This window comes from Schistocerca nitens, chromosome 6, assembly GCF_023898315.1.
Source record: "Schistocerca nitens isolate TAMUIC-IGC-003100 chromosome 6, iqSchNite1.1, whole genome shotgun sequence".
NCBI classification, from domain to species: domain Eukaryota; kingdom Metazoa; phylum Arthropoda; class Insecta; order Orthoptera; family Acrididae; genus Schistocerca; species Schistocerca nitens.
Window position 1 is genome coordinate 323,246,574 of NC_064619.1, and position 21,409 is coordinate 323,267,982.

Genomic DNA, 21,409 nt, shown 5'->3' on the forward strand with positions numbered 1-21,409 from the left:
ACGGCATAACGTTTCTTTAATTATTGTAGTTTAAGGTAGGCGAAATGCGACGTAGGCGGCGGAACTGTACAGAGAGCGATATCCTGACAAGAACCCACCTTCCCGACAGATGTTTTCTCGTCTTGTTTCGACGCTTCAGGAAACGGGAAGTTTCAACCCACGACAACGCAATCGTCGTAGCAATCGCACAGACGAAGCTCCCGAAGTTACTGTTCTAGATTTCGTTGCTATGAATCCACATGTGAGTACACGACAGCTGGAACACGAGATCGCCATTCCTAAAACCAGTGTACATTGTATTCTTACACGTCCATCTTTACCATGTACACCTACATCAATAATTGCATGGGAATGATTTCCAGAATCGTGTATAGTTCTCTCAGTGAGCACAGCAGCAAATCCTCACCAACCCGAACTTCTTCTCCAATATTCTGTTTACCTATGAATGTTCCTTCTCAAACAAAGGAACCCGCGATGGCTTAGACAGGTGGAACATCAGCGTCAATGGAGAGTTAACGCCTGGTGTACGGTGCTTGGTACTATTATTATTGGTCCTTATTTCATCAATGTTAGTGTAAACGGCACAGCGTATGCCAACATCGTCAGCCGAATTCTTCCTCCTCTTCTGGATGAAATGCCGCTAAGAACCAGATTGCTTATGTGGTATCAACACGATGGATGTCCAGGACATAATGCCTTGCGTGCACGTTATGTCCTGAACCGAAGGTATCTTGCCAGATGGATTGGTCGAGGTGGAACAATTACTTGGCCTGGTAGGTGTCCTGATTTAATACCTCTGGACTTTTTTCTTTGGGGATACATTAAAGGCGTTGTCTATCGCGATATTCCAACTCCAGGGGACATGCAGGAACCTATCGTGTTCGCTTGTAATTCTCTTTAGCAGGCAACATTGGAAGCAGGAAGTAATTGTTTCATTCAACGAGTGTACCAGTGTATCGGTGTCCAGGGTCACCATTTTGAGCACCTTTAAATGTTCTGCTCCTGGGCAATGGTACTGGAGAGTGAAAGTCAATTTTGTGTTATGTTTTTACTTGGTTTGCATTTGTTTTCTGGCAACTCCAGCAAGTGGACAAGTTTGTGATGTAATGTTGTGTTATGTAATTAATAACTTTGTGTTTAGTGAATGGTACATTGAGATACATTTTTGAATAGGTCTTTAGGACAGGAAATCAATTATCGAATAAAAAACACAGGATGCAATTTCAAAAGTCAGACGGCTGTTCATACCTTTGTAAAAAAACAAAGCAATAAAGAGATTACGGCCTGCTTAGACCACGGTTTCATCCTTAAGACAGTAAGTTTTATGCACTGAAATAATCAGTAAGTTTCATTTGGATCAAATTGCTATGTTGTTTACGTGGAGTATGATCATCAAGCCTTTCACTAGCTTTAATTCGGCCGAAGACGTTTCTTTCTGGCGTTCTATATAAACCAATTTTTTTCCAGTTGCGTTTATTCCTCCGGATGTATCATGATGTCTTCAGATTTAGCACCAACGTTGGCATTTAACCCATCATCACTACAGTCATTGTCTGCAGGCCAACAAATCACAGTACTTTCGTCAGCGGGAACCTTAGGTCCCTCGTTGTCATTAGGCAGGCAGTTATTCACGTCTTTAATATTAATACTGAAGAATGCTTCAACCAATTCCGACGAATTGACAATGACCCCAGTTTCTTATTCAATGAAGTTCCAGTACCAATGTTTTTTAAGTCCTTCATCTAACCTAAGCAGTGCACCTGACGTACTGCCCATGGATTCTACCGCCGTCTTTCTCTTTGATATCATGTTACATCCACAACAAATTGGAGCAACAAATACTGTGCATGACAATGTTAACTTATCAACTGACACTGTGTCAAGACCCGTGTATAGCGGTTACCTGAATATAAATTCAACGATACCGTCATCGACTGTTGGATTTACTAGTTCCGTAATATGGAAAAATGTACAGTTACCTAAAGAGGATACGTTTGAAAAACAGATCTCTATTAGCAGAAGTTGGATAAAGGAGGCTCCTCTATAAAATGCAACTATCCAGCAAGTCAGACCGGCATTCGACGAACATTATTTGCTCAGTAGTAGCCAACATACCCAAAACTAAACTTCATTGATATCAACGCTGTATGTGTGCCAGGCTGAGGAAATTTGTAGTTGCCCTCGAGAAACAGTGGACTCGTTTTTGGGGAGACGACAGATCAAAACCCTGGCTAGCCCCCGGGTTCCCGGGTTCGATTCCCGGCGGGGTCAGGGATTTTCTCTGCCTCGTGATGACTGGGTGTTGTGTGATGTCCTTAGGTTGGTTAGGTTTAAGTCGTTCTAAGTTCTAGGGGACTGATGACCATAGATGTTAAGTCCCATAGTGCTCAGAGCCATCTGAACCATTTGAACCTGGATAGCCATCAGAGTAGAGGTTATCGTTCCCCTGTCTGAACTTTTTCTTCACCTCTTTTGACCATGATGTCGACGAAACGTTAAACCCTGTCTTCCTTCCTCATACATTTATTAACGTATTTCTCAGATACCTTGAGAGCATTCCGACAAAAGCTACTTCCTCATGAAATGATTAAGTATATACTTTACTGAATGCTGATTACGAAATTTGTGAACGAAAGAACCCTTTCGCCGTCGTGGGCGTGTTTTAATGTCCTGCTACGCCGTTTTCCATGTGTTGTGGACGTGTATTAATGCACCGCTTTGCTTTCCCTGCAATGCTACGGACGTGTGTATGCTTACTGAGCTGCCGATCCCTCACTGCTGCGGACGAGCTAGTTCCATATCTTGGTGAATAAGAAAGTTACGAGTATTTACCATACAACATATGTCCGTTATTGCTTACTATAGTTTGCTAAAACCTCGTTTAGATATCTCGAATCGTTCATGAAATACGACGATTGCTATGACGAAATGTTTTACGATGCGCAAGGATGGGAATGGATAATTGTGCTGGACTGTCCGTGGGATGTATAGTAGAGGCCCATAACTCGAGAAAGAAATGAGACACCGTTCTGCTATCAGTTTTAAATAATATTTCTATATCTTATATGCATTTGGCTCACTGGAATGCATGGGATGAAATGAACCTGATGCGAAGTTTACGCAATTCGCTTTTACATCTACAAAATCTTTCCAAATTCGCTTAGTGTTCTACTTAAGTTGATGCAGCGCAGTAACTATTACATATAACGGAAAAGAATTAAATCTTTTTTCTAGCGAAGATGTCAGAGTGTAAGATGAGCAAACATAAAATGTTTTTCGCCAAATGTTTTTCGAAAAATAGAATGATACGTATTTCCTATTGGCTGGGATGGACTCTCTCAGCACAGCCACCAGCATTTGGCGAGCAGTACAGCAATAACAAAAGCCGCCCTCATAGCAGAATTCAGAGCGCACATCTGTAGCAGGGAAACGGTTAATTAATGAAATATGAAAAAAGTAATGAGTAAACAAGTAAATAATACATTACAGAAGAAAGTTCTCAACTATCGCAAAAAAAAAGGGAAACTGATGTACAAGACAGAAGACGTGCACCACAAGGAAGCCTTTCAACTACGATTTAAATACTTGGGATTTATATTTTTTTGTTGTCCTTGAAGCCTAATGAAAATTAAAGTTCTAGAAAAATGCATACGTTGCTGTACAAAGTTTAAGGAAGTGTAATCAAAATGCAAATCTTTTTCCGTCTAGTGTTTACGGAATAAATGTTGCAGTTTTTTTTTCTGAATTAGGCGATATTTTCACAAACCAATCAAATGATGGAATATATGTACAGGGTTGGAATAAGAATTCCGAACATATGAACAACGCCCTACAAGAAATTCGTGAACTGACAGCGTACGTTATTCTGACCGCTCGTTTATAAGCTAAGAGTAGTCTTGACGAATGTTCAGAGCTGCCAAAATATTCACAATACGGGAAAAATTAGCAAAAGTAAGCAAAGTACATCAGACTTCGCTCTCTCGCGTCAGTGATAGTGGGGATCATTCTTAGAGTGAAGATAGCAGTATTCAGTTTTTGTAACCTCAGTTCTAAGAATTTAAAATGGTCGAATTCACTGGCTGGTTACCATTTCCCGACAGAAATATTTCGCTTTTACAAGAATTTTGAATCAGAAACTGCGTGCGTTGCGTTCTATAACCGTTGAGAGTAAACCAAGTTCTGTTAGAACCACGTGATAATGTTACTTACTGCTCTATTAGATCCATAAGTTATTGTACCTTCCACATCTTTCACAATAACACTTGTGTCAACTACAATGGAGAAATTTATTGAGTCATCTGGCATGATTAGTGGTATATCGTTGACAAATGTCAGGAAAAATAAAGGATGCAGAACAGGCCATGTTAGACTCTTCACTTTATAGGGCACCAGTCGGATTCAAAATTCTGATAAAAGTACTATTCACTTCGTATCGGTTCAGAGTGTTACCATTATGTATTATAAAGACGCATGGATCTGGAGAAGACCACCACATTCGGGAAACCCTGCCGTAGAGTTAGCCCAGTTAGAGAGGACGGTCAAGAGTGGGTCGAGAAACGACTCTGCAGGTTCACGGGGAACGGCTATGGGACCACTGCGATAGGCCCCTTTCGTGCTGGCGGTAATTCACGTAATCCGCTTAACTGGCGACGGCGATTTTCTGTGAAGCTGTGGGCGGGCTGTCTGCCGAAGTAACAAGAGGATATCGTGGACACGCCGCGCGGCCCTCCGCTAACCTTTGACGCTAACCCAATTGGAGATTGTCGCCGCAGCCGTAATTGCATTTGTGTTAGGCGATCGTTATTGGCAAATCGAGCCGGGGGCCACGCGACAGTTTCCGCCCTCTCGGACGGCCACGTGACATGGCGTCTCCTTCCTCCCCGGTCCTCACACCTTCCACGAATGAGCTAACTTTCTGTTCTTCTTTCCAATTCGCTCTGACCGTCGTCAGAGCTCTTTTTCTTGACACTATCTAACGACCAAGGTGTGAATCAGCTACGAGGCGCACAGGAAAAGCCCTGGACTATAAGAAAGTACAGTGCCCGACAAAAAATCTGAAGCAACCAGATTTAGAAGAAGAAACGAAACGAAGCATCACTGATTAGGCGGGTGTGCGATGTTATGCCAGTGATTCAAAAAAGCGGCTCAACGTTACTTATAATATGACTGTATGAGTCCACTTATTACTGTGACGTTGTACCCTCTCTAGTTAAGATGCGTGCACTGAATCGATTGACAAGGGTATCATAAAGCCGTTGCTTCCTCTCCTGCGGCAACCTGGCCCTCAACTCTCATAACTAGTCTTTAAGAACCTTGATACGGAAGTAGTATAGCAATTGTCATATGAGGACAGCCTTAATTATTGCCATATCTCCCAAGGACAAGCATCTACACAGTGTCAATGTCTTCATTGGTCAATGCTCTCAGGCAGTTGCCTTCCTCATCTCGGAGGTCAAAGTTCAAAATTTCTTCTTGGACAACGTCCTCTCTGAGACAGGGATGTACTGTTCTCTATAGGTCAGCCAGTTGGCTTAGCCCCCTTATATCATGTAAATAAATCATTTACAACTGTTTATTATCTGTCACTCTAATCAATATAATTTGTTAGTGTAATTAAATTATCACTTTATCACTATTATGAATCAGTTGTCGATTTTATAATAAGTATAAATGGACTATCACTTTTGTCACCATCATTTAATATCCAGTCATAGTGACTTGTTACAAAAAACTTATGCAGATCACTTGGTATGAGGGGTAACCACAGCAGTGATGAAAACCGCAAGAGATGTGTCAAAATGGTTTATTAATCACGACTAGTTTCATGATATTCATAGTCTCATCTTCAGTTAACAAACTGATAACCTTTCAGTAGATAATGTTCTTAAATTCTTTCTAGTTGCAAATAACAGAAGTCCCCTATCTTCCTTCAGGAAACTGGTGTCAAAGTGTGCAGCCATCATGAATAAAATAGCCGTTGCAATGAGAGAGATATGAAACACGAGCATATGTTTTACATCTTTCTCTAATTCTCCTGGCTAGTTTAATCATGATGATTGCTTACTTTCTGACTCTAGCTTTGTGCAGTAAGTTAGGGGACTTGAATTTTTAACCGCGCAGAGATTTTAAGGACATTATTTACTGAAATGTCAGCAGTTGGTTACCTGAAGACGTGACTATAATGTCATAAAACTTGTTGTGATTAATAAATAATTTTGCTGCAGCTGTTGCGGTTCTCCTAATTTGAAATAATAAACCAAAAATAATGATTTTTTTTCCCTCACGAGTCTATTCATGAACTGACTCAACACTAATGTTCTGTACTCCATAGTGACAGCATCAGACGCACGCCTCGCTCATGTTCTGCCGTGTGCCTCAATCGATTATGCAAATTCTTCTTTCTTTTTTAATTTGCAGTGCAATATTGTGCAGAGTGACATTTCTGCAATGTATGACAATTTTGTTCTATTTATATCTATCGTTTTATTACAATATTGCTGATTTTCCAAAGTATATGCATATTTGAAATCGTAAATAAATGTTTGAGAAATAAGCCAGTGGGTTATTTAAACAATTTACATGTTTCAACCATTGACAGTCCATTATGGTCTTGTAAATTGATACTTAATGTCGATCTGGTGTACATTAACCAGGTTTGTAGGTGTGTTAAAGGTAGTGGCGTCATATAGGGTTGCTATGCCAACAAAATATCTAATTTTGTCTATTTTCTCAGTCATCCGATCACCCGCTTTTTAGCGATGAAGCAGGAACTCTCTCATAAACGTGAGGAGCTTCAGCTCATGTCAGACAGCATTATCAACATATGTGATACCTGTATTTAAAGATTAAACAACGGCCACAATTGTTGGGATAAGATAGGTGTAATTGGAACGTCTTCATCTAAGCAAACACAGCACAGTAGACTGCTCCCGTGCTTCGCCAACTCTCAATGCAGCTCTTAGGTTACTGCCGCTGCCGTGGAAGCCCATTATCACACTCACTTCGAAATCATCCGTGGCATTTGCGCTACAGGACATCACTGAAAAAATTACACAACTGGTAACTCTTAATTACAGTAGCTGCAAGTGTTCTTTTATTCAGTCGCTCTATACCACCACATGTAGAGGTCGGATATATTAGGAACGGATTTTGTTACTGTAAACCATAAAAACCACGGCATCCACGGAAAGGAGAAAGAAGTAACACTTAGCCAGGCACGGGACACAGCCGTTTCCTATGGTACTTAAACACATGCCACGACATGCCGATATCATGGAGGTTTATAGCTCTCGATCAAATATAGTCGGTCACAGTGATGGAGCGGTATACAGGGTGTTAATTTTAACCGGAGACATTGAAAAATTTCTAAAAATACAGATCGGATCGAAAGGCATTATAATTCCAATTTGTTTGTCTCGGAGGGAGACATCCATCGACACACACTCGTCCCCCACACCACTCCGTGCGCGGTTGGTTGGCGGGGGCACCTTTGAAATCTTCAATGGGAACTCTTTTTTTACGATTCTGGAGCAGAGTCTACATACGTTTTGTCTGAAACATTTTCATCGTTTCGCCACAGATGGTGCTGTAAATCGGATGAATGGAAATGGGAGTCCACCTTCATGGTGTACCAATAATTAGCCGCGCGGAGTGGAGGCGCAGTTAGAGGCGGCCATGTCACTGATTGTGTGGCCCCTCCCGCCGGAGGTTCGAGTCCTCCCTCGGGCATGGGTGTGTGTGTTGTTCTTAGCATAAGTTAAAGTTAGTTTCAGTAGTGTGTAAGCCTATGGATCGATGACCTCAGCAGTTCGGTCCGATAGTAATTCACACACACACACACACACACACACACACACACACACACACACAAATATACACACTGTACCAATAACTGCCAACAGGCCGTGAAGATATGGTCGACCGCACCAGAAATGCCTGTGCTGACGTTCCCGCAGATATGCTCTGTCCTGTACACGGTCATCTGAAAAGCGGACCACTAAATGTATAGAAGTTGGCGGTACTGAGTTTGAACACTTACCCTAATTGGAAACGTAAAATAGGGCTCGCCTCCTGCCACGGCCACAGCGGCACGTCGGGTAGTCCCCTGTTCGATATGTCGGAGGATCACAACGTAGCGAATGGGTCCCCAATTAGAAGTTATGAAATACTGGCCTCTCCTATTCTCGCAGCATGGGAACGGGCGGGGTCCCATATTCCATTGGATATTGAAAGCCATTGCGTAGCACGTGGTAAATTACGATTGTGTACACATTTCTATTGCTCCGATTATAGCGCCATCGGTGGCGAATCGAAGAAAATGCTTCAGACCAAATTTTTCCGTAGAATCGTAGTCTGCAATACAAAATGGAGGTTCATATTGAAGTTTTCAAAGTTGCCCCCGCCATTCACGAATGGAGTGGGGTGGTGAGTCGAGTGTGATATCGTGGGATGTCCCCCTCCGATATAAATTGTAAATATAACATTTTCTCATCTCATGTGCAGTTTTCCAGATATTTCGATGTCTTCAATTAAAATGAACACACTGTATATAAATGGCTCTCCTATTAGCACTGTCTAGTAAGCTTATTAACCGAGCGAATTTACTTCCATTTCGATGATATACAACAGGATAAAAAGCATCTACAAACCTACTACTAATGCTGAGTCTACCTTGGCGATCGGAGATAACATCGCGTGTGCGTTTTGTCAGGTGTTTTGGTAGACATTTGCAATTAGTAGTTCGAGTCAGGGCAGCCAAATACTGCTCATAAAGTCTATTAAGAAACGGAAACCGAGGTTTCTTTCCCTCTAAAAGCAAAATTGTTTTTGGAAACGTTAGTGATTATGTGGTTGGGAAGTGGAACATGCTGGACTCAACATGGATAAGTGCCGGCCGTTGTGGACGAGCAGTTCTAGGCGCTACAGTCTGGAACCGCGTGTTCGCTACGGTCGCAGGTTCGAATCCTGCTTCGGGCATGGATGTGTGTGATTTCCTTAGGTTAGTTAGGTTTAAGTAGTTCTAAGTTCTAGGGGACTGATGACCTCAGATGTTAAGTCCCATAGTGCTCAGAGCAATTTGAACCATGGAAAAGTAACATTTTAATACAACATTATTAACAACAAACTGATCTACAGTTTTACACGTTGCTCTCAGGGTCACTTTACCATTGTAGCATAAGGTAACAAAACAGTGAAGTGTATAAATGGCAGTCGTATTAATCTGGTCAAAAAAAAAATAGAAATAAAAAATCTACAGGCATTTACCACTTACGAAGATGTACTGAACCACAAAAGTTACGCCTTAAAACACTATTCAGTTACATGCTTAACATCCTTCAAAATGTATATACACACTCTACAACTATCCTGACATAAAGAAAACTTATTTTCTCAAAAAACCTAAATAAGAGGACAAAATTTCAAGTGAAACAATATGTTTCTCCAACTGCACTCTAAATGGTGTAACACAGTAGTTATATGCGGCCTCCTTTAAAAAAGTAATACACTAGATTCGGTATTACACTAAGATTATAATGTATGACCATACACAATCAATAACCAATTAGATAACCTATGAAATAAATGTCCTAATGCTACACTGCCGCCAATCAGAACAGCTTATACGGGACACAAAACAATACATCAGGACTAGTCGGACGGCAACATCGTACTCTAGGAAGCAACGTACTACCATATCAGACAACAAGGAACGCTGGTATATTGTAAGAATTGTTTCATTTCATTTCGTAGAAGTTATTTCGTTATTCTCTGTCATAACTTAAAAAATACGATCGGTAGCAGGACAGTTGTAAAAACCCGTATAAAGCAAACAGTGAGCTGATAAGAGTGCTGAGGGGGCATTTGCCATATAACAGCAGCAGGGTCAAGTATGCCAGCTCACCGCTGTAAGGTGCTGCCGCCAGCCTGAAAATACTCACCCAAAAATCTTTAAGTGTGTTTTAAATGTATAGCTATAAATAATGTTTTTTTGTGTTAATCTGGGTATACTGTTTAGTAGATCTTACATTTAAAATTATTATGAACCTTTGTAAATGAAGTTGTACGAGTCATAGCTTTAGGCTTAAGTTAAAATCCAAAGGGACTTCTCCGCATATGGGGAAGGCGGGAGAAACGTTGCGACAGAAAGTTCCAGAACAGTTCTCTTTGTGAGTCGGAACGGTTGTGAAGTAGCGTGTGGTGCGATGCCCACAGACAGTATTGTGTGATGATGAAATTGAGCATAATCATTGTCGAATGGCCTTGGATGGACGGGAAATTATTGGTACCCATAATTCTACAGTAGGAAGTCGCTATTTGTCAACCAAGCAGAAGTGGCAATGTTATTACGAGGGCCACTGGGAAGTCGTTGTTTGCTGTGAAGGAGGCAGCCACTACGTTGCAACATTACCTACTGTCTCCTCTTTCTCCTCGTCCTCCTGCTGTTCCTCTCCATCCGAACAGGCCTTGGAAGGCCCAACGGTGCCGACCGGCAGCCGTGTCATCCTCATCCCACAGCCGTCACTGGATGCGGATATGGAGGGGCATGTGTTGAGCACGCCGCTCTCCCGGCCGTATGTCATTTTTCGCGACCAGAGCCGCTACTTCTCGATCAAGTAGCTCCTCAGTTTGCCCCACAACGGCTGAGTGCACCACGCTTGCCAACAGCTCTCGGCAGACCGGATGGTCACCCATCAAAGTGCTAGCCCAGCCCGACAGGGCTTAACTACGGTGGTCTGACGGGAACCGGTGTTACCACTGCGGCATGACTGTTGGCATTACCTACAGTACTGGCCAAATACTATGATGAGAATTACGACTTGGAAGCCCTGTGTAAAAGTTGCTAAGCCATCCATCGGTAGCAAAATCTCGTCCGAAGCTACAATACGTTGCTCAACACCATAAAAGGACTGAAGTATTTATTTCTATGGTGAAGTTCTGTTTATTCTATTTTTCGTAGCGCCGGACAAATTGTAAAAGTCATGATTAGTCGTGCTCTTGCACAAGCTAAGTAAGACATGTGAAGTGTTTAAAAGCATGAAGCTTTATCACAGTGTTGTTATTTCAGTACATGTTTAGTGTGTCCTTTTCACATACTGTCATATTTAATCAGCAAAACTTCTCAGATCATAAACTAATTACACGTAGGCCTGTATATAGTACTTAATTATTGTTGCCGTATTAAGCAGCGCATCAGAGTGTGTAGAAAGTACCAGCTATTTTATAACATTGACAAGCATAATAAAAGCAGTTACAGAAGAAGACAACAAAAGATATTCTCCACATTTTCATTACTACGAAAAAGATTATTACTGTGGTGTTCAGAATCTACGATTTTACTGACTCATGGCGTGTAACAAACTAAATTTATCTTTCAACGAATGTGCAGGAAAGGGTTTTTGTTACGTTACATTAAAGTACCATCAGTTCTAAATTCTGCACGTTGAAAATTATCAGGAAACATCAGCGCAAAAACTCATTTTCACTCAGTGATCAATTCTGTATAAAGATAATGTTAAAGAAACGTGTTTATTAGTTACTATCATTACAAATAACACCACCACAGTAGCTTTGCATCTTCAATGCTTAGCTGGATCTTTTCAGTAAACATTTATTTTACGTAAAAGTGTCTCAAGATCAAAATAGATTTATTTTGTACTGATGAAAGTGTTTTTTGCTGAGGCAACGAAAGTAATTCATGGGTATGGTCCGTATTGTCCACATGCAGTGTCTGTTGCTATTTAAGAGTGATTATGGCTCTCCTTCACCTTGCTTGCTTGTCAAGTTACTATATTCAGAATTGGAGACTGTCTAGTAAGAGCTTAGCTCTGCACTGCTTAGAGCAATTAGTAAAATTATTCGATCACCAACCACATTAATTTATAAGCGAAAACTGATCCATAAAAGGATAGGACTTGGTGCGGCATTGAAAACCGCTGCCAAGAAACAGAACCTTGTGACCAAACGAAGACATATGCATAACAAATCCGTCAGAACACTTCTTCAAAACACATCTGTGTCTCACCACAGCAAAAAGGAAACAATCTTAAATGGCGTGACTTCTTATTCTTTCACGGCGTAATAATTCCTTATAGTCTTCTCGGGTTTCCTGCCGGAATAGACACTGGACTCGCGTTCGGGAGGACGACGGTTCAATCCCGCGTCCGGCCATCCTGATTTAGGTTTTCCGTGATTTCCCTAAATCACTCCAGGCAAATGCCGGGATGGTTCCTCTGAAAGGGCACGGCCGAATTCCTTCCCCATCCGTCGCTAATCCGATGAGACCGATGACCTCGCTGTCTGGTCTCCTTCCCCGAAACCAACCAACCAACCAACCTGCCGGAATCTCAAAGCTACATGATTCGATATTTGACCGATCCATCTGTCCGTCATCTTCAGAAGAACAGAGAACGTTGCTTCCGTTGAATCGCTCTGAAAAATGGTGCCTAGACTTGCAAATCGTCGTCCTTTGTAGCCCTGTGTCACAGTTGCTGGCCTCCACGGCTGGGCTGGTGAGGCCGCCTTGAGTAGAACATCGGCGGCAACGATATTCCGCATCAGTGACTATTTTCAAACATTCAAGTTGGTAAAACAGGATAACGCTATGTTTTGATGCGGAACAGCACAGGATTCCAAAACCTGCTAAGAGGAAAATCATTGCCTCTAGTAAAAACTTTGTCTGCTAACTTAATATCAATTGCCTCCTTATTAACACTGTTCCACAACCCGGAACTGTTGGCAAGTATCAAATTCTCGTCAAATTTCATCACAAGTCCATCACTTAAGCAATTTTCTGCTACCGCTGACTTTTCCGGATACTGTAGCCTCGTATGACGGCGATGTTCCACACCCCTATCCTGAACTATGTGAATCGAATGGCCGATGTAAGCTACAAAATACAGGGAATTTTATATATGACAGGTTTCCTAAGCCCCAAATCATCTTTCACAGAGCCGAGTGATGCCCTAATCTTGGAATATGGACGGAACACACTATTCAAGCTAAAATTCTTTAAAGTTTTTCCAGTCTTGAACGATATGCACCAAGCATAATGAATGAAGGTCACAGAAGCACGTTGGGTGCAAGGCTGAAGTCTTCTGTGTCCTATCCTCGAACCCCTCCATAAATAAACTGGCGACTATGGACGATAAACGACTACCCACAACCAATCAGTCATTCTGTTCAAAAATGTTGCCATCAAATAAAAAATTACGTGCATGTCAGCACATGACGACAAAGCTTCACCAACTCTTCATCCATTGTTTCACAAATCAAATCGAGGTACCCCTGCACAGGGACTCTTGTAAGCAGAGACACCACATCACCCATTCACTAGTAAATCCGAAGGACCCAGCTTCACAGATTTCGCGTTGAATAAAATCCACCGAAATGAGGATATGGTGTTAAGACTTGCCAATATATGGGCTGATAGGGAGTGTGACAACCATTTCGTTATGTTACTTTCGCAAACCATACAACTTAGGCGGATCGGCAGCGCTAGGATGAAGTTTCTTGCGTAAATTGTTCGAAAACGTGCTATTTTTCATAACTGAAAGTGTTTTGCACTTAATCCTTTCTTAGGGATTACTAAATAGTCTTCTTTAAGCCGGTTCGTTCAGGAGTGAATCAGGTTTAAGGAGGTAATCATCCCGTTTCAATAAAACCGTGGCATTCCCCTCATTAGCTGTTCAAAGTACTACTTCATTATCATTTCTAAAGGTACGAACAGCTGCTTCCTCTGCGGAAAGATTTAACCCCGCGGTGGCCGAGCCCAACGCAGTCTGTGGGACACTTCTTTCCTATTTCTTTCGCCTGTCTGAGACAGGCTCTGTACCGCTGTTCTACAAAGCAGGTAAAATCTGTAACTAGAAGTCTCTTTGGAGTGGGAACAAACTTTCGTCGTTTCTCCAACACCGCCACTGAGGGAGTTTTAACTTTGAGACTGTGATCTGTCCACCTTCCAAGATCAGGGCACTACTCGGCTCTGTAAGATATGATTTGTGACTTAGGAAACATGGAATATATAAAAATTCCGTGTTAATGTGGGAAGGATTACACTGACTGTTCGATTTGCACCGTTCAGAAAAGGTGCGAGGAACATCGCCGTCATACGAGGCTACAAAATGTCGGAAAAAATCAGCGGTAGCAGAACATTGAATAAGGCAGGGACACGGGATGAAATTTGACGAGATTGTGACAGTCACCAACATCCGGACTTTAAAGCAGTGTTTATAAACAGTCTACTGTAAATAGGTTGGCAGACAATTTGATTAATGGAGACCATGGTTTTCCTCTTAGCAGGACGTGGAATCCTGCACTATCCCGCATCAAAACACAACGTTCTTCTGTGTGGCCAGCCTGAATGTTTAAAATACGCTTTGAGTGTGATATATCGTTTCCTCCGGTGTTGTACCAGGGACGATGCCTCCAGCCCAGCAGTAACTTTGACAGTCGTAGTTCATGCTAGCGTGCCATTCTTACTACACAGTCCAGAGGTATATATATATATATATATATATATATATATATATATATATATATATATATATATATATATATATCAGCCAATACTGTACAACAGGTACAAATAAGCGCCTGTCCTCTCGCTCCGCAGTGTTGCTCCCTGACTGGTCACCAGCTCGATGAGCACTCTTTTCTTATCCGTTAGTCAGGGAGATGCTCTTCGTCGATTCCAACACTTGTATCTCATAAAAACTGTATCAATTAATTACAGCTTAGAGGTTCACATCAGCACACGAGTCACTAACCACTTAGCTTGACTTAAGACAAATGTACTCTACTGTCTTTCTGTAACTGCAGCGTTTTAACCAGCACAGTTACACGTGGCACGCACTCAGGACCTTCCATGACGTGGTAAATCAGCTCAACGTTTTCTGCTAAAGCTATCCCGTGGCCCAGTAACCCATATGGAAATATTTTATAAAAACCTTATGCTTGGGGTGAAGTGAGGTTGACTTCCTACTTCAGTTAATTTATGTTCCTTACTCTGGTGCACGATCTGGATATAACAAGTTGGAAAGAGGAGAGTTAGAAACGTATGCCACTTCACTACGTAGTTCTGTGACACTTGTTAGTGGTATTATTAATGCCAAAACAAATCAGAGGAATTGATTAGTCCCACCTGGTTCTACTTCTCTGGTGGTAGGTGATTAATGCAATCTTAACATTCTCATTTGCTCTCTCAGCAAAAGATGGCTGGGGATAGTACAGTGGCGTAGTGACACTGCGACTCGGCGGGGTCGGTTCGTCCCTCGTACTGCTCTTATTAAAATGTCCACCTACCTCACTGCGGCTTCCGCTCGACGTCCCTTCACTCTGTAATCGTAGGTACTTACTAGAAAGCGAAAAAGCAGCGTTGAAAAAGATGTAACCTAATACCTACCCTGCTGAGGCCGCGTAACTTTAATACTGAAAAACAGTTCCTGGAAGTTCTTATTTATCAAGATTTCGGATAGTAATATGGTGTAATTTTGACTGAAATAAGCGTCCGAAAATTCAGAGACAGGGCTTTTTATTGCTTAGGCAGCAACTGGAAATGGCTGTCAAGTCCACATTTAGTGAGGTACTACAGTATCATTCTCAGTTCACAATCAAAACAATAAATTTCTATATGCAAAGCAACCACAAATCTACACAAGTCCGACCCCTTAATGTTTGTGGTATTACAGAGTCTCTGATTCACCACTGTTTGCGATGTTTACATTCAGTCTCATTCAGTGACCTTACATAAAAGACGTGCTCTCAGAATACTCCATAAATGAATACAGAATATGCCACCCAGAATTTTCACTAAGGCTGAAAGTTCACACACTAGTAACTTTCCAACAAAACAATCCTGAAACTTCAAACTTTCATCAAAATGTTCGTAACTGTGACAGCTTTAGTCACGAATCGTACTCAATATTTCTTCATTTTACACATAATGAGCAAAGTGACATTCACCATGACCTTTCGCGTCCGATACCTGGCGATCTACTCCCTCGATGCTACTCCACTCTCTGCATATATAACTTTCGGTGCGCGGGAACATCTTAAGTCTGATTGGCTGATAAGTTTGACTGTCCAATCAGAATGATCCTTCTGCATCATTCTCACGGTAAAACTTGCCTTAGCCAATCACTAAACAGAAAGTCATTTACGCCATTTGAAAATCAAATGCTAATATATTGCTTAATAAATACGACCGAAATGAAAAATAATTTTGAAATTAATTTAGAAACTTATTACATTTTAGACTGCTATTCTGGCTGCTCTCTTACAAAAGAATGCACACCTCGACATAAGTCATCAGTATCGTGGTTACCATACAGCTTTCCCACGGTCCAATTTCACAATGTTTTACAGAAAATAATATTAAATATACATATGTCTCACACACACTCTCTCACTCATTCCCATTTATACACACAACATAATAATAAACGAATAATAATTTTGAATGGTTTTTCAAAAAGCAGAGTAAGTAAAGTTTGGCAAAGAAAAATTCCAAGCCGGCCGAAGTGGCCGCGCGGTTCTGGCGCTGCAGTCTGGAACCGCGAGACCGCTACGGTCGCAGGTTCGAATCCTGCCTCGGGCATGGATGTGTGTGATGTCCTTAGGTTAGTTAGGTTTAACTAGTTCTAAGTTCTAGGGGAGTAATGACCTCAGCAGTTGAGTCCCATAGTGCTCAGAGCCATTTGAACCATTTTTGAAAAATTCCAATCTAATTATTTTTATGCATTGCGAACTGTCGATGATTTTAAATGACAACAAAGGACAAACTGTTATTATTCCTAACTGAGTTTTTAGACCTAAGAGTCGGTTTTCTGACTTTTAAGTAATTTTCTCAATCTCCGAAACTATAATAGGTACAATTTTCAAATTTTGCCAAGATCCTTTACTGAATAACAAAAGATGGTGTACCAAGTTTGAACAAAATCGGTTAATAATTACCATACCTTATTTAGATTCGTAGGGGGCCTGAATTTGCGCTCCTGCTAGGCGTTAATGGCGATCGGTCCCACTGACGCAAGCGGCAGATGCGCGTGATTCATAGTTGAGGCTTCTTCCTGCAGCCTCCGTGATACACGCCTGCTTGTTATACTGTACTGAATGTTATCTGGTAATAGCTTGCAACGTTACAATACGCTGAATAGCGCATTGAAATTTGTTCTCTCTCTCTCTTTCTTAATTCCATTGACTCAAACTTAGCAGCATTATTGCTGATGACAACCTTAGGAAGACCAAAACTAGAAAGGATGCTCCTCAAACATTAAATAGTTATCGCTGCCATAATTACTCTGGTCGTTGTTAACCACACAAAGGTCAGGAAAGCTTCAATGACGAATAAATTTCAATTATTTCTGTCTTGGGAGCCAGGTAAGAGGCCCAGAAAATCGTTAAAATCTCGTTCCATTGATCTAGTTCCTCTACTGGACTGTAGCAGTCCTTGGAACATGTTTGCATTAATTTTGTTTATCTTGTATTTCCCACTGTTGCTGACTAACCTTTTTATGGTTCCCTCCACGCCATTCCAAGTGAAGTGTTCCTTATCTTCATCCTAGTTTTAAAAACTGTAAATTCCAACCGTGAAGGGTTCATGATAGTATTTACAAATTGTCGAAGTTGGTAACTCGCTGATGGACCTCTGGACCTTACGCAAGCAGTTATTCGGCTTGGTATTGTTTATTAAAATTCTCGCTATCCATCGAGGCTCAGTTCGAAGTGGGACCCATTAATGAAGACAACTGTACACCAGTCAATGAGATAAGAGGCTGAAGGCGAGTCTGGAGACCTCACTTGTGCCAACCATACGGCCCAACAACCGATGCCTTTGAAGTGGGGTACAATTTATTTCCATAGTAAGGTGCCCTTGGTTGTCATCCACGCCCCCCGTACATCACAGCGATGCGTCGACGATATTCTGCGCCCCTTTTGGTTGCCCTTCATGGCAATCCGTCCTGGGTTTACATATCAGCAAGATAATTCCCTAGCGCACACAACGAAAACGTCTACTGTTTGTCTTCATGCTTGCCAAATCGTACCTTGGCCAGTACGTTCGCCGAATCTCTCCCCAATTGAGAAAGTTTCTAGCTTTAACGACAAGGCCCTCCATCCAGCTCGGGATTTGGAGATCTTGCGCGCCAGTTGTACAGAATTTGGCATGATATCCATCAGGGGGACAGCCAACAACTCTGCCAAACAATGCCTAGCAGAATGACTGCTCTGCATAAGGGCCAGAGGTGAACCAACGCGTTACTGGCTTGCTCAATTTGTGAATACCTGTCTCTTGAATAAATCATTCAATTTTTCTGAAATTACGATAATTTGGATGTCTGTACATATACATCAGATCAACCGATTTCCGTTGCATTCGGATAATTGTTTCGTGGTGGATCGGTTTTCTTTGTATTAGCGTGTATGTTGTAAACCAGCTTCTTTTCGTTCTTTTTGAAGAAGGTGTGGATGTTTCCTGGTGGAGGTGGGTTGTACAGGGTGCGCCGTAAGTAGCTTGATGGAACCAGAAGTCTTTAATTTACTTCCCAACATTTTATTTTACAAAAGCATGCCACGTCTAGCGGGTGCTGGATGGTGACCAGCGAATCCTCACCCGCATCAGCTCAACTCGACGGGGCTCGGTGGGCCAATTCTCTTCGAAAACTGGGAAGAATGGGAATAGAAAATCGTACACGTTCCGATTTTTATCTCGCGAAATTTTATGTAGATCGCACTGGTGGATCCTTTGCAATGCTGCTGTGGCATTCCAGCGACAAGTCACTGTGATACATGCCGTAACAACTGCCGATAAACAGTGAAACGGAGTGACACGTTTTTCAGATGTCGTTTACGTGTCCTATTTCATATATGACAGATCCTGCCCAGTTTTCAGAATAAAATAATTTAGGTACCATTTCAGAATGTATCTGTATAGTAATAATAATAAAGTTTATTGCAGACAAATAGCCATACAAGATCAAAGTACAACGATACTAATACACGAACCTAGAAGTTTTACGTTTTGTGATTTGCTTAGTCACTTATTGACCATATCCTTTTGGTACGAAGGATGACATTTGTAACAGGTGTAATGACTAATATCAACTTCTACCGATACTGTCCGAAACCGTTTTCTACAAAATTTCTTCTGCACGCTCCACTGTTGTAAATGGTTTTCCTACTACTTTAATAGTATAGTTAACAAGTGCAAACGAATCTGTGAGCACATATTCGGACGTTTTTAGTGGACGTTTATTTATCTACCTTGTGGTACTGCCATTGGTAGATATTTGTTGTGCAATAATGTGTCCTGGGATAATGCTCGATGCCGACATCAGTCCACGTAGTTTTGATGCACGGATGTGCGGTACTCAAAGCTGCTCCATTTCCAAGTACTCTGCTATCTGAACCTGCGCTGGAAACTCTCGTTCTCCCTTAATAGTAAAGTTAAAGACTTCCTATGTATTTGCATGCACATATTTGTCCAGTAATGCCATACCTTAGATATTTATCATACAATAATGGACCACATTCTGTAATAAATGCCCAATGCCGACGTCAGTCTACATAGTTGTGACACACAGGTATTCCATAATCGAGGCTGCTCCGTAGCCCACTATCTGAACATGTACAGGCGGAATGATATCCAGCTTTACAGAGAAGATTTTACGCGTAGGTATCCCCTGGAGAAAACGATGCATGTCGCACTCCATCGGCTTTGGCATCTACGGACCCACTAAACTCCAGATTCCAGAAAATAACAATTGAAGATGATATGCTTTCCTAGTCACCTCCCCGTGAACAACCCGACCCTTCTGATAGCAACAAAGACGCAAGCGATGGATGTGACTACGATTACGACTGGGAAACATAGTCTGGAATAAAATATTTCAATACCGGTACTGCAATTTTGACTTTTATTCGTTATCAGCTACCTCAAAATACTTTACACCCAAGGAGCACAGCGTTGTATGTAAGGAATAAGGAGGTTCTCCGCAGAGTCGGCGAGGAAAATAACACATGAAACACTGTGACAAGAAGAAGGGACAGTACGATAGAACATCTTAAAAGATGCGAGGGAATAACTTCCGTCGTGGTACTAGAGGGAGCTGTAGAGGGTAGAAACTGTAAAGGAAGGTAGAGATTGGGATACATAGTGCAAATTACTGAGGAAGCTGGTTACAAGTGCTTGAAAAAATCTTTGGTTTCAAAGACCCAGCATTGTATTTGGACTGTCTGGTTTTCAATGTAGGTATATGGTCAGTGTGCAGTTAATGATGATTCTGCTTTGTTTATCGTTTATGCCTTCATACCGGGAAAGAACAGAAATTTACGGCGCATTATCGGATGAGTACTTTCGTCGCGCAATACATACTGCTTTTCATGCGTCAGGAAGCTCGTCAGAAATTAGTTGGACTCGCACATCTACAATGAGTGTGCTGGGTCTACGAGGGGTGTCTTTTTCTAGGTCAACTTCAGTTGAAATAATGCGGAATCTGTTGTGAGATATCGTGGAATAAAGCCGCTTCAACTTGTATTTTACCGAGCGAAGTGGCACAGTGGTTAACACACTGGACGGTTCAAAGTCGCGTCCGGATATCCTCATTTAGGTTTTCCGTGATTTCCCTACATCACTTCTGGAAAATGCCAGGATGGTTCCCTTGAAAGGGCACTGCCGACTTCCTTTCCCATCCTTCTCAGTGCGGTGTGGGACTGATGAACTCGCTGTTTGGTCCCCTCCACCAATCCAAGTTCTCATAGTGGGCGGTGCGATACGCAGTGTTCAACATGGAGTGTATAACGGAGGTGGTACGTTCAAAGCACAGAGCTGTCATTGAATTACCTTTGGCGGAAAACAAGAGCATCGCAGTTATTCAGAGGCACTTGCAGAAAGTCCACGGAGGCCCGGCACTAGAAAAAAGGCCCGGCACTAGAAAAAGGGACGTCTGTCATCATCCAAACAAGGTAGCGCAAACATGTGCTACTTTTCGCTTAGCGATCGGTCCAACACAGGTGTGACGCGTTGAATGTTGAAACGAGCAGACACTCTCATTCGATGTGATCGAAGGTCACAGACATCTCGGTGCTCTGTTGGACGTCTCTGAAACACTCGCTACCTGTTGCGGTACTGTCTCCCCTCCCCCTCGCCTCCCCCCCCCCCCCCACCATCGAACCCTGACACAAAACTGCAAGGATCAACGGCGCACCATCTGCCCGCAGTTGCGTGCGCATTACCAGGCTGATAGTGACATTTTCCTGTCGATCATCGTCACAGGCGATGAAACATGGGTTCATCACTTCGAACCGGAAACAAAAGGGGAATTCATGGGGTAGAGCCACAGCACTGTCTCCTATCAAGTTCAGAGCCGCATCCTCACAGCCGGTAAAGTCATGGCGACTGTCATCTGGGACTCTG

The 21,409-nt window shown here is 42.1% G+C and overlaps 1 protein-coding gene and 1 pseudogene across 1 annotated transcript in view; both read right to left on the minus strand.

Moving 5' to 3' along the window:
* LOC126262621 (sex peptide receptor) overlaps positions 1-21,409 on the minus strand; it is a 1,348,766-nt gene that overhangs the window by 934,945 nt on the left and 392,412 nt on the right. The gene's annotated exons all lie outside the window — the stretch shown is intronic.
* On the minus strand, positions 10,657-10,774 carry LOC126263863 (5S ribosomal RNA; annotated as a pseudogene).